This window comes from Micropterus salmoides, unplaced genomic scaffold (genome assembly GCF_014851395.1).
Source record: "Micropterus salmoides isolate LMB-PRFRI ecotype aquatic unplaced genomic scaffold, ASM1485139v1 Ms_hic_scaffold_20, whole genome shotgun sequence".
In the NCBI taxonomy this organism is placed as follows: domain Eukaryota; kingdom Metazoa; phylum Chordata; class Actinopteri; order Centrarchiformes; family Centrarchidae; genus Micropterus; species Micropterus salmoides.
This window is the reverse complement of record NW_024041151.1, coordinates 1556417-1571205: the sequence shown is the minus strand read 5'-3', so window position 1 is coordinate 1571205 and position 14789 is coordinate 1556417.

Sequence of the window (14789 nt, the reverse complement as noted above, 5' to 3'; positions counted from 1 at the left end):
TCCTGAGGATTGTTGAACCGCTGAAGATCGACCTTGGAAAAATACCAACTATGTGTGAACAGTTGGAGGAAGAATCAGCTGCAGTTCAGGTTGAGAACGCTCTGTCAGACATAGAGGAGTTTCAGAGGATCCTCAGACGAGTGAATGAACTGGCAGAATTGAGTAAAGATGTTTTGCATGTAGGGACAGTGTGGTTCAATAACTTGTTATTGATATTTATGATAATCTTCAGACTCACTGCTACCCCTAAAGAGGATGGAAAGTTCAGATACTCCATCATCCAGTCAGCTCATCAGAGTCGGAAGGTCTTTGTAGAGTTTTATAAGATTAAGATGACACTCAGACTTTATTTTCTGATACCTGATACTGGTATTCCTTTGAAGTGAGTAAAACATTTACTCAGATGAATCCATCCGTGTCATTTACACTTGGGACGCTGGGGTCATGTCCCCACCACTTTTTGAAATGGCTGCTTTTTAAAAGCATTTGCTAAAAGTTTTCTGAAAATTAGCTTGCAACAAGAAATGTTAGGCTAAATAACAAATACAAATTCTATGAGAACTATTTGCACAATAGAAAAGCATGAAATGTAAATAAATAATAAACGGATCTACATTGTCCAAAAAAGTAACTTAGGCTAATAAAACAAGCTGCGGATTACTGCATTATATTCAATAACAATTTTATATAAAGTGATTTGCCACCAGCCACATGCATTTTGTTTCCCTTGATATAAATAAAACATTTCCACCATAAATTGGTGCTTAAAATGTCTCCAGAATGTAGGAAATCAAGAGTTTAATGCTCAAAATCTCCTGGGGGAGGAACCCCAGACCCTCCATACAAATAGCAGATTTCCTCAATTAATATTTCTTCAAAATAGCATTGGAGTATCTTGTTGTCGAAAGTGTTTGGTCACACCACTAATATAAGTCCTTAAATGTCTGCACCACTTTTCAACACAAAGTGACACCCTTGGATTAATCACAGGAACAAATCCATTAATCCATTATCTTCCACTTCTGGTTGTGGTGGCAGATCCTCATGGAGGATCCCAAGGCGTGCTAGTTCTCGGTCTACCAGATACCAGAACAGCTCAGCTAGCTCCGTTCAAGACAAAGGAGCAGCGGCTCTACTCCAAGCTCCATTTGAATGTCTGAGCTCCTCACCTTGTCTCTAAGGCTGAGCCCAGACACCCTACAGAAAACACACTATTTTTCTGAACTCCCTATCTACTGGTTGTGTCCCTGATTATTTTAAAACTGCCTGTATGAACCCACTTTTAAAGAAACCTGGTTTAGATCCCTCCCTCCATCAAAATTTTAGAACCATTTCAAAACTACCTTAGAAAGAATTGTGTCCAAACAGCTGCTCACTGTACTGGAAAATAACAAATTATTTGAAAAGTTTCAGTCTGGTTTCAGGAAGTACCACAGCACTGAGACTGTCCTGCTTAAAGTCACCAATGACCTTTTAATGTCTGCTGATGAAGGTATGTGCTCAGTCCTTGTACTCCTGGACCTTAGCGCTGCTTTTGACACCATTGATCACAACATCATGTTAGACAGACTGAGGCACTGGGTGGGGATCTCTGGTACTGCCCTAGAATGGTTTTCATCCTACCTGTCAAATAGGAAGTTTTGCGTGTCTGTAAACAACTATGTCTCCTCGTTCTGTCCAGTTAAATATGGTGTGCCTCAGGGGTCGGTCTTAGGACCCATTTTGTTTTCCTTGTATCTGCTTCCCCTTGGACATATTATCCATAAACATGGCATTTCTTTTCATATTTATGCTGATGACACACAAATATACTTGCCCGTCAGATCCACAGACCCTGGAATGCTGAGTTCACTTAACAACTGCCTTTGTGAAGTTAAAAAATGGTTGTCAAATAATTTCCTCCAGCTGAACTCAGACAAAACAGAAATCCTGGTCATCGGGTCCCAGCAGATGGCAAATCAAATACTGCCATCTGCTGGTTCCCTAGTAAACCACATTAAGCCTGTGGCAAAGAACCTTGGTGTTTGGTTTGATAGTAATTTAAATTTCGAGCAGCACACCACAAAGCTTGTTCAATCATGTTTTTATCAACTTAGAAATATAGCAAAAATTCAATCTATGTTAACTTTTAAGGACACTGAGACCATTTTACACGCCTTCATCTCATCACGCCTGGATTATTGCAACAGCCTTTTCACCTGTTTAACCCAAAAATCTATTGATCGACTCCAGACTGTCCAGAACTCAGCTGCCAGGCTTTTAACCAGAACAAAGAAATATGACCACATTACTCCTATTTTAGCTTCATTACACTGGCTCCCAGTATGTTTTAGAATTGACTTTAAAATTCTATTGATCACTTTTAAAGCTCTTCATGGCCTCTCGCCTTGTTATTTTCTGACCTTTTAGTCCCATACGCACCAGCACGTACCTTGAGATCCTCGGGCAGAGGTCTGCTGTCTGTTCCAGAGTCTCGACTGAAAACTAAAGGGGACAGAGCGTTTGCTGTCAGGGCCCCGAGGCTCTGGAACAGCCTGCCCGAGGAAATCAGGTCGGCTGAGTCAGTGAACTCTTTTAAGTCCCTTCTTAAAACATACTTTTATAGGAGAGCCTTTCCCGATCTTATTTGACTTTATTTTATCCCTTTTATTTTATTCTATTTTACTTTTTTTATATTTATCTTAAACGTGTATTTTAGTCTTTTCAATGTTTTCTTTCTTTTATCTTGTATTGTTTCTGTATTACTGTCTTTACACTTGTTAAAGCACTTTGTAACTTGTTTTGAAAAGTGCTCTACAAATAAAGATTATTATTATTATCATTAATACAGAGGAAACAGATTTCAGCTGCTTGTATCTGCGATCTTCAGTCCCTACCCACAGGTCATGACCACAGGTGTGGGTTGGAACATGGGTAGACTGGTACTCTCTCTTCCCTACAACGATCCGGTTCAACACCTGCATTATTGCTGACGCTACAACAATCCACCTTTAAATCTTACGCTTCATTTCTGTTTTAATAATTGTCCTGGTAATGTGGTCACATATTGGGAGATGAAGATGGATACTGATTGGCTGTTGTTCTGGACACAGAAGGCTCTTATTATCTATTATTTTATTGAATCTTTATGGGTATAATGATACCAATCAAATTAGTATTTTCCTGTTAGATATTTATTGTAATGCCTTAGTTGTTTTTCACTAAAATAATTCTTACAGTACAAACTTGATTTATTGGGGGACACTTTAATATGGCACCTGATGATTGGCTTGACAGGAGCTCAGCTAAGTTTACCAATTACCATGATAACCCAGTGTAATCTGCTTTTTGGAATATCCATTCACTTGTTGATGTCTGGAGAATCAAGAACCAGAATGTTCTTCATTTTTAAAATAATAAATGAATAAATGAAATGAATGCTGTAAGAGGACACCAATGTCAGAGGAAGATATGGCTATTTTCATAAACCCTCAATCTAAATTGGATGAGTTGTATCTGATGGAGCTTTTACAGTATAAGGTTGAGAGCCAAGTGGATAGAAGATGTTGCTAAAGCAGATGATACACGGGGCAACTTTTAGAGCAATTGTGCAGGGCAACGTTGCCGTCAATGGTAATGAGTAAAGATTACCACCATAATCCCCTTCCCCACCACTCCACCACCCGCCCCGCACCGCCGCTATCTGTTCAAAAAATAGTCGGGCTTGCCAATAGCAAGACTGCCCAGCAACATTGCTCAAAAAGTTGCCCCATGTATCATCTGCTTTAGCAACAGGTAGCTGTGCTATCAGCTGCGGTAACATTGAGCAAGCTAAAAACAGGCTGATACACACTTTTTTTGCATGTTTTGCATGTTAAAGCTTCCACGTTGACATCATTATTGTCTCTGATGAGGACTGCACCCCAGAGCCAAGCACAGACTGGGACAGGACCGGGGTCGAGGTGAGAAAGAGGAGGAGGGATGCCAGGGTCCGCAGTACAAGCAGCACATATTCTAGGACCTGCGTCGAGCTTCACACTCCAACAACGGCATATGAACAGGTATATATATATGTATATTATAATATTAGTATATTATTTCCCAGTGTACTTGTCTCAAATTGTCTCTGGTGTTTCCTCCTAAGTCCTTGTGATGGCAATTCGAGTGTTTAAATAAACAGCTCAGGCAAACACTTGTTTTATTCAAGTCTTCTGCAGAAGGACTCACAGCAACACACATACGTACATGTATGCTCGAATGAGTGAGGAGAGCTGAGTGAGCCTGTTATTTATCCAGCTTTAGGGTCAATCTTATCATCCCACAGAGACACATTGTCCCTGAAGTCTGGATACCACAGAGAACAGAGATATTTGGACTGTTACGTTTACACAGATTCAGTGCCACATCACAGATGAGTCTCCCTGAGTCCAGGGTTACATGCAATATGTTTAGAATTCCCATTACATTACTCCCTTTTAGCATTTTATGCTAACCAAACATAAGAATACAAACATTTATTAACCTTAGCAGTACTTGCAGAATAGGTGATTAAGTAAGAAAATAAGAAATAGACAATAAGTGAATAATAAGCAATAAGTAAAAATGTAAGAAAACAATCATGCAGGAATCAAAGTGGATTATTATTATTACTTCTAATTCACAATGTGAAGAATATGACCCTTTAATATCAAAATTAACTCAGACAAATGAATAAGAGATTCAAATACACTGCAAAGATGGTTTTGAAAAAAATATCTAGCACAAGGAATCACACAACATGTCAGGAGGAGGAAAGCTCCCATAATAATAAACAGAGATGTGAACAATTTTTCCAAGTACATTTTTCCATCCGCCTGATCATGATCACATGTCCCATCCCCCAATGTTCTTTGATTCCTGGTTTTTCTTCTTCATGCAGCAGATCATCAGATGTGAGACAACATGAGTCATGTTGTCCGAGACATCTGGGATGTATGTACAACAGTCCGTTCCAATAATGTGGCAAACTCCGCCTTGAGCCGCCAGCATCGGGTCCAGTGCCATTCTGTTCTGCAGAGCCACATTTCTGAGGCCCTGCACAGGGTGTGAGGGTGGAAAAACCCACTTCTACAACGGCTGTCAGGTTTTCCAGTTCAATAGCCAGTCCATCTATCTTATGTGCGTTGTTTACAGTCCCCCACCAGGGGAGGAAGCCACCATTGCCTTTCTCCGCTTGTGGAACCCTGGCGTTTGAGCGTCTGGCTCCACACGTGTTGTCTCAGCGCTCCATAACCATCAGAAGTGGGAATCACAAAGACTGGGTTGTCACTCAGCTGGGCAGTGCAAGCTTGTGGTGTCCATCAGATGTACGGCTGCACCCATCTGCTCTCCTTTAAAGCTCTGTTATCCCAAGTGGCACCACTGATCTCGATCTTCACCTGGTCTGAGGCCTTTCGGTTGCTTCGGCACGCGTTTGTAGTGGGTGGCGTGAATCCAAGTTGCTCTTTCAGCCACTTTTACTGCTGTTTCTGTTGTTAGCAGTATCTAAAATGGCCCAGTCCACCTGCAAGCCCGCCAGTTCTTTCTCCTGAAGTCCTTTACCACGATCCAGTCCCCTGGCTCCAGATCGTGCAGTTTCTTTTCTGCGGCCTTTGGGATGGCATGCAGAAAGCACAGAGGAACAACATTTCATCCTCACATTGGCTGGTGTCAGGGAGTTGTCTTTTTACTGGCCCAATCCCCGTGTTCAGTGGTCTCATGTGCTTTAAAATGATCGGCAAAGCTTTTGTCCATGTTAAACCTGTTTCTTCAGCAACATTTAACAAGCTTGTTTTTCAACGTCCCGTTCTCTCTTTCAACTGCACCTCCGCTAGCTGGATGATAGGCACAGTGTTGCCTGAGACCAATCCCCATATCCTCCCCTACACTCTTCAGTGCTGTGCTAATGAAAGGTGTGCCGTTATCACTGGAGATCTTAGCTAGTGAGGAATAATCTGGCTTATCAAAGCTTTTGCAACTGCTGCTGCGTCTTGTTTAGATGTTGGAAATGCCTCTACCCATTTAGAGAACATATCTACCATGATAAGACAATATTTCTTCCCCTGTGACGGTGTCAGTTCAATGAAGTCCATTTGCAGGTGCTCTAATGGTTTGATGGGGGTGGGTGTGCCACCTGTGGGATCTGAATCTGCCGCCCCACATGAAGTTGTAGAACCCCTTTGTGAACCAGTATCTGTTAAGTTCCTGAGACATACTCCTTTTGATACATGGTCTTTACCGTGTGTCAACTTAGCATAATAAGGAAACAGACACTTAGGCAGGCAGGCTTCCCATCAGGCCCATACCACACTTTCATAAAATGTCCAGCCTGCTTTCTTCCAAACAGCTCTCTCCTCTGGACTCGCTCTCGCCTGTAATTCCTGTAAATCAGCAGTAGGAGTCATTAGCGGGTCAGTTAAAACAGTACATTGGGTTGTTAGTGTGTGCTTTGCTGCAGCCTTTGCTGCAAGGTCGGCTCTGGCATTCCCCTGTGAGATAGGATCAAGTTTGTTCGTGTGAGCACACTAACAAACACAGCACAGCATCAAGTAGGTCAGCAGCCAGTGTGTGATGAGTGACAGGTTTTCCCACAATCTCCCAAAACCATGAATAACACCCCAAGAATAACGGCTGTCTGTAAAAGTATTTACAGTTTTGTCCTTTGCATATTTACATGCTTCTGTCAGTGCAGCTAACTCTGCAGCTTGTGCAGAATAGTTTGAAGGGAGCGGTTTTGCTAAAATTGTGTCATGCCAAGTTGTTACTGCAAAACCTGCTCTATGTTTACCAGTAGCTGGATCACGTGATGCTGAACCGTCCACAAACAACTCCATGTCTGGGTTTGTTAGAGGAGTCTCGTGCAAGTCTGGTCGTTCAGTCTTGGCCACCGGTAGTCTTAACGACTGTAACGACTGTCGTCACAGCAACCAGGAACACTAACGAACCAGCGGTATCGATGACCCGGGCCAACGACCCCACTGAGGTTAAATAGCTGAGTTTCCCTGCCAGTCAGTCAGAACTGAAGAAGTCCTTTGGTGATGGACGAAACGTCTTCCAGTATCTTCAACCAAGTCCAGTTGCCCTTGATTTTAACCTCGTTGGATACCTGTAGTTGACTATGAGGGTCACATTTGGATCTGATGTTTCCCCCCCACCGGCTTCACAGCATGTTTTTCACCCAGGGTCCTAAATCCTCCTACCTGTCATGTTTAGCTTTGACCAGAGAGACCTGAGGAGATCTTTTGTTGCTTCAACACAATCAGTTCAGCTTGTGTGTGTTTTTATCTTCATGTTTCTGAACCGTCTGTCCTTAAGGATCATATCAGCACTAACATGTACATGTGATGTGCAGCCTAGTTCTTGTGGAGACACTAGTTATGTCAGTGTGCATGTTGTTCGGACTTCTTCGATTAAGGAATGGTTGACAAAGTTTCCTGCTGCATCCTGGAATCCTTCACTGATATCAGCTCCCTTTGACTCCCTGTGATGCTGCATCAGAAACTCACAACAATTCTCTCACGAGTGGAAATCACTAAAAATCTTTTGACTTCTAATGAGTGTTTATGTCGCCCCTGAGTTGTGTGCTTTGGCATGTGTTTATGTGCACCTGCTGTGTGTGTGTGTGTGTGTGTGTGTGTGTGTGTGTGTGGGGGTGGGGGGGGTTGTTCCTCCTATTGCTCCTGGTTCTTGTGAGTCCGCTACAGTCTCATTGTCCTGCTGTTTGCAGGCTGATATTGTCCAAAGTCAATTCTCAGGGAAAAATCTGCTTTTATTCTCTGTAGCAGTGAAGTAAATCCTTCACCGCCATTTTGGGTCAGAGGAAAATGTTCTTCTTTGTACGGTGGAGGAGTGAGGGTGACAGTTTCCCCCGGCCCCTTCTCCTGTGGCCTCACCCAGGGTGTTGAGTTGAGCGTCAGTTTTCAGAACAGCATTGGCTTCCTGTTTTTTAGCTGTAGCTTTTGCGCTGACAGCTGTTGTGTTGCTGTCTGTGTTGCTGGTAGTAGCAGTGATACTGATACAGGCTGGTGCTGTCTTCTGGGGGGTGGACCGGGTCCAGATCAGGACCTGGTTTGACACACTGAGATGCTGAAATGTTTAGAGACGCTGTCCCTGAGAAGTGCTTCCTTTAAACAACCTGCTGTCCAGTCTGTTCTAGGTTTTCTTTCTAGGTTGTCTTTTTTTTGTTAACTTACTCTTTAAAGTTTCTGAGACTGAAGCTGCCTGTTACTGTAAGCCACACTCCTTTACCCAAATGTCCAGTTGGTCAGCGCTCGGTTAACATGGTTGTTAATCATGTAATTAATATTAAGAGAAGTCATTACTGAGATATCAGAGGATCTGGTTTCTTTTTCCTGTTAGTTGAACCCATTTGCACTTCTCTTCAGGTATTTAACTTTTGAATTAATTTGCTTGAAATCTCCTTTTGTTTTAAATTAGATTTTTAATTTTTGTCTTGAAGCTATCTGCTTGGGAAAAGATTCCTCTAATAACTCTTTATATTCTACCATGGAAAAGCTTTTAGACTGAAAAAGTCCTTATTCTGTTTTACAAAAGCCTAGTTTTTTTTCTCATTCGCAGTTCGTTCACACAAGGCTGTTTTTAGATCTCTTTTTTTTTACATTCTCATTTAACTCATACATCTTGCAGTGAACACATTCAGCATTCATCAATACCCTTAGTAAAAACCTTAAAAACACATTAACTGTAATCTTCTTTATTATTGAGAAAGATATTAAGATATATTATTAACACTCTCAGAACACAGGAAGAGGTTTCAACCCCCCTCCAGGCTAAACTCCTTTATAATGAGTTCACTTTAGTTTCCCAACAGCTTCAACATTGTGACATCATGGTGGATATATAAGACACGTCTATTCATACAAGCACAAACACAATCATAGTGGAGAAAACATGATTAGAAGAGAAAACATAAATGGATTTAGTCCAATTTAGTGATGTGGGGGAGGGAGCTGTTGTACTCAGCATGAGACACCAGGAGGCGTCCTCACTCCTTTAGACCAGAGCTGGCAGCTGTGTTCCACTGAACTACCTTTCTTGTCAGTCTAAAGGATTATAGCGCCAATACTCTGTAATCAGAATCAGAAGGAGCTTTATTGCCAAGTAGTTTTTCCAGCTTCACGAGCTGCTTCCTGTCTGTCAGGAAGTCTTTGAAGTCAGGCACGTTCAGCTGGGAGAGCTTGTCCGGCAGCAGGATGATGGTGTTAAAAGCAGAGCTGAAGTCCACAAACAGGGCGTACAGGGCTGTAAATTCCTTCATTCCTCTCATTGATGTTTCCCATGCAGTCTCAAAAACAGACTTGTTTCCCTGTGTTCTCTCTGTGTTCTGGCAGTTATCAAACAGGAAGTAAACAGGCTGATTCTTTTCATTTACATTTAATATTTGCATCCTCGAGAGCTTTCAGAACATTTTCAGGTGTCAGACCATCTGAGTGTGTGATGAGAGCAACAATGTTCTTCTCCATGTCTTTTCCAAACAGAGACACCACTGAATCAAAGATGTACCTCAGTCGGTCACTCAGTCGATTCACACTCGCTTTCAGCACCAGACCCACTGCATTCACCTCATGAACTCCGTCCTCTGAGCGGAACCAGTCTAATAATCTCTTACTGACGATGTCATCATGTTGGATCCCTCTGGTGTCTCCGTATCCAGGAGTATCTATGATGGTCAGAGAGTAGGGCAGAGTTTCACCTTCATAACCAAAGACCTGGTACACCATCACATCTGATGTCTGACTCTCTGACTGACTTCTCTTCTCGTCCTCTACGATCTTAAACCAGACATCGTCCACTAACCCTTACCCTTTGAAATGATTTCATCATTTCAAAGCCTCCCAGAACACATGTACATAACTATGCTATTCTGTGTGTATATGACAAAGATTTAGGTCCAGTGGATTGCTCATACAGGTACTGAACACCGTAGTGACTCTTACTGGTTATCGTGCTGCCTTTCGTAAATATCACAACCATTTAATAGATTTGCATCACATCAATATGTTATTCCTTTCCAATTATATTGATATGGCAAGTTAATGCTTGGTTTTACACTATTATTATCATGGATTGCACTTTTTTCAAGACTGCACATCAATCATCAATGGCCCTCAATAAAAGCATTGTCACCTAAATCCCTTGGGTTTTTTGGACTTTTGCTGACTCTACCTCCATGATTTCCTCATCTTCATCACTGGAGTCTGAGTCTGATGAGCTTGATGGGATTCCTCTATCACAGTGGTTCTCAAAGAGGGGTCCTTCAGGGGGTTCCAGGGGTCCCCAGCAAAAAGCGGAATACTTTATTTTGGTTATAATTCTATCCATAAGTAGCACAGTGACAGAATGTCGGACTGTTTTGGTCATGGGTTTCATGCACTTTCTGTAATAAAACATCTAAAAGTAAACATCCTATCAGATGGGGACCCTGGGACAAAATCTTATCAAATGGGGGTCCGTGGTCTAATTTGTCTTAGTTTCGGGGTCCCTGATTTGAAAAAGTTGGAGAACCACTGCTCCATCACTCTCATCCTCTCTCTCCCTTCTCTAACGTTAATCACTTTTCTGCTGCCATAAAATGAGCAAACTGTGATGCCCTGCAGGAAACAATATGGTTATGGTCATAATCTTCATACCTGTGCATGATAATATCTGTTTATTATGGGTGGGAATCACCAGAGACCCCATGATACGATGATATCACGATACTTTTGTCACAATATGATATTATTGTGATTTTAAAGATATTGCGATATATTAAAAAGCACTACCTTTTTCCCAATTTTAAATTGTGTCCCCAAAGGAAAACTGAAAGCAGTTGATTTTCTTATTATAGGCCTAGTATCAAAAAGTAAAATTCTCATGTACAATTTAGATAATAAAAGATTGATACTTGACGCCTGTGTATCGATACTATTATTATTATTATAGTTCCACGGAAAATATCGCAATACAATGCTGTATCGATCGGCTTTGAATCTATGAGAAAAATTTATTTAATCAGAAATACCGTTTAAAACCTATATATTTATAACAGCAGTAAATACTGTAATACAGAGTAGAACAATGATCTGCGTTAGAAAGTAAGAATTATTTTTGTCTAAGAAATATGCCACATATAAGGCAACCGGATTAAAACTTTATCTAGACCTATAGGGCCTCTATCATTTTTGAGCATGGAGAGAAGTCCACCTGAAACGAGCAGTGCTGGCTCCCTCTAGTGGTCACTACAGGAAGCATCACCAACAGAGCTGATCACGTGATGAAACATCAGCTGGAACCAATCTCTGTCAGACCTGCTGCTCCTCACAAACTCCCAAAGAGAAACAGCTGAAAGTTCAGCAGAAGCTTCAGCAGAGTCCAAAAGCTGCTGCTGATCCAGTGAAGACACTCTGAGCAAACTGATTTCATGAAGCTCACAGGAAGCTGCAGCACTCAGGATGCTTTCATGTAACTAAAGCTCAACATAAAGGATCACATGTTTCCACATGAAAGATCTGAACTAGTCATTCAGAGCACGAAGACACAGGAAGAAAGCAGCGTAGAAATCCATCAGAGGACATCAGCTTTCAGGACTCTTCACAAACACAGCAGCAGCTTTCTGTCTGACTTCTCTTCTGGAACGTCCTCTGTGCACACTGACAACATGAGAAACTGCTTTCTATGGAGATTTCTATTCTACATGTCAGTGAGGAGTTTACTGTCAACATCAGAGTCAGCAGGAATCAGCAGCCTTGGACTGACTGAGAGGAGCTTTAGAGGAACCTTCACACGTTAAACTTTAAACATTAAAAAAGAAAACACACTGTGTACTTTACTTTCTGTACCGTACTTTACAGTCATCAATGTTGAATCAGCAGCTGACAGAAACAATCTCAGCTCAAGGTTCACTTACTTGCTTGTTCTGGAGCTTTCAACCATCACACTTCATCAGTTTCCATGTTAAACTTCCCAGGATTCTGAGCAGATCCAGGAATTAACTGCACAAAAGTAAAAGTTCCAGAACAAGACAGAAAGTAACCCTGATGAAAAACCTTGATGTTTAAAGAGTTTAGACAAATGACAGGTCAGAATGATGGTGCTCATCTGCTTCACTGCTTGTTTACCAGCTGCTTTTTAGGTACTACAGTCCTGCCATGTCTCTTTTATCCACTCGACTCTTCATCTCCTCCAGTTTCTGGACCTTCTCTGCGTCTCCTTTCTCCTTCATCTTCTCAATCAGGAAGTCCAAGTGGACATGAGTGGACAGTGAATCAACATTCAGGGCGATCTGATCCAGTCTGACAACATGTTTGAAGGACTTTTCCAACATCTGATCTTTTTCTTTCTGAAGTTTTTCCATTTGCTTTTCTAAAATTTCCAAAAGGCTTGTTGTCTCCTCACATCCTGCTTTACCTCTTTCATACTTCTCTTTCACATCTCTCAGGGTCTTCTGAACTTTCCTTGTCTTGTTCACATAGATCCACTTTTCTTTCACATGATCTGATACAGGACACTTCCTGGTACATGAAGTGCAGCGGCCATCTTTCATGATCTGACAGTATCCTGGACTCCTGCCTTTGTGCATCCAGGATAGTGACAGTTCTCCTCACAGACTGTACAGCAGACAGCTGCTTCATAATAAAACAACCCCCGCATTACACCTTCAATTCTTTCTTTTTCTTTGTAGACCTCATCAACTTCTTCACTGAACTCTTCATTTCTCTTCATCTCTTCTTCATGTTTCTTCAGAGCTTCCTGAGTCTGTTGGATTTCTCTCTGTTTCTGTTCAGTGAACTCAACTCTCTCTTTCAGGTTTTGGATGCAGGCTGTCATCTGATTCGTGTCTTCAACACTTCAACAGTTGTCATCAGATGTTGAGGCCCAGATTTTTCTAGAAAGTCTGTAAATTCATTCATTCCTCTCATTGATGTTTCCCATGCAGTCTCTAAAACAGACTTGTTTCCCTGTGTTCTGGCAGTTATCAAACCGGAAGTGAACAGGCTGATTCTTTTATTTCTGGCACATTTCACTTTTGCAGCATCAAGAACTTTCAGAACATTTTCAGGTATCAGACCATCTGAGTGTGTGATGAGAGCAACAATGTTCTTCTCCATGTTTTTTCCAAACAGACGCCACTGAATCAAAGATGTACCTCAGTCGGTCACTCAGTCGATTCTCAGTTGCTTTCAGCACCAACCCACTGCATCCATCTCATGAACTCCGTCCTCTGAGCGAACCAGTCTAATAATCTTTCACTGATGATGTCATCTTCTTCAATCCCTCTGGTGTCTCCGTATCCAGAGTATCGATGATGGTCAGAGAGTAGGGCAGAGTTTCACCTTCAAAACCAAAGACCTGGTACACGATCACATCTAATGTCTGAGTCTCTGACTGGCTTCTCTCCTCGTCCTCTACGTCCTCTACGATGTGAAACCAGACATCGTCCTCCCACTTCACTCCCATGGCGTAGTTGACCAGAGCGTTGATCAGAGTAGATTTTCCTGTTCCTGTTTCACCCACAAGCAAGATGGTTTTGTTTATCTTTCTCCAAGAGTCATTCTTCTTAGAGATCCAATGTTCTCTTTCTTTGGTCTCAGCTGGTAGACAGCAGGAGGTCCTGGTTGGATCAGAACACTTTTGGAAATGAAGTCTTCATATTTGGATGACGTGTTCCTGTAGAAAAAGCAGAGCAGACATTATAATTGTAAACAAATATCGGCTTTTAAGCATTTATGACATGTTAACATAGTGATTATAATTAATAAATGGGGGACCTAAAGCAACGTGTTATTGTCTCCGATATTCTGGAGGTTTTTAGCACAGAAGTTCATTCTTTCAGGGACCACATTCAAACATCAGGCCCAGGCTGGTCAGGTGCTCCAACTAAGGACCTTCTCGCTTTAAATAAAAAACCCCATTTCAAGAAAAGTTAGGATATTTTCCTAAATGTAATAAAAACTACTATGAAATCATTCTAACATTTCTGTCCATGTGGCCTCACACACAGAGTCACCAGTGAAAGAAGCACTATCAGTCTGATGACGAGAAAGCAGCAGACAGTGCAGCAGGTAAGATGCTAACATTAGTAACTAGATAAATTAGCTGCTATTTGCTAACATGATTGGGTAATGTTAGTAAATGTGCGTTTTTTAAATGCGGGTAACCCAGCTTTGGGCTGCTTTCACGCAGGCACATCCACATCTTCGGTCACCTGATGGGGAAGACTGACAGAACCTCATGAGATCCGAGATGGGTGGTGTAGTTCTACTCTGAGCTTTATGTGGAGGAGCCTCTAGTTTTAGAAGAGCTGCATGCAGCCCTGTAGGGGATGGACGAGGAAAAGTGTGGAATGAGCTTGTTTGAGATTGTACAGAGGTTTTCAAGGAAAGTTTTTAAAAATCTGACCCTCCCTGAGCTGCAGGAAAGCTTTGATAACTCGTCTGCCAATGTCATCACCCAGTCTCATCATCATCTTGGCTCTAGCGTCGGACTATCTGCTGTCGCTGATCCCTTTGCAGACTGCCTCACAATGACTTGAAGACCAGACCTTGGAGCAGCTGCTCAGGTTGTGTTCAGTGGTCCCTTTCTTGGAATCAGGGAACAAGCGGGTGTTTCTTCTTTGCCCCATCTGAACAGAATGATTGGCTGGGGAGACATGTATTTTACATTCTGAGGTAGGACTTGAAGAGCCTGATGGCCACAGGCATTTAGGAGGACGATTCTGTCACTGAAAGAGCTCCTGTTGTTTGAGCAGCACGTCATGGAGCGGGTGGGAGACACTGTCCAAGATGACATGT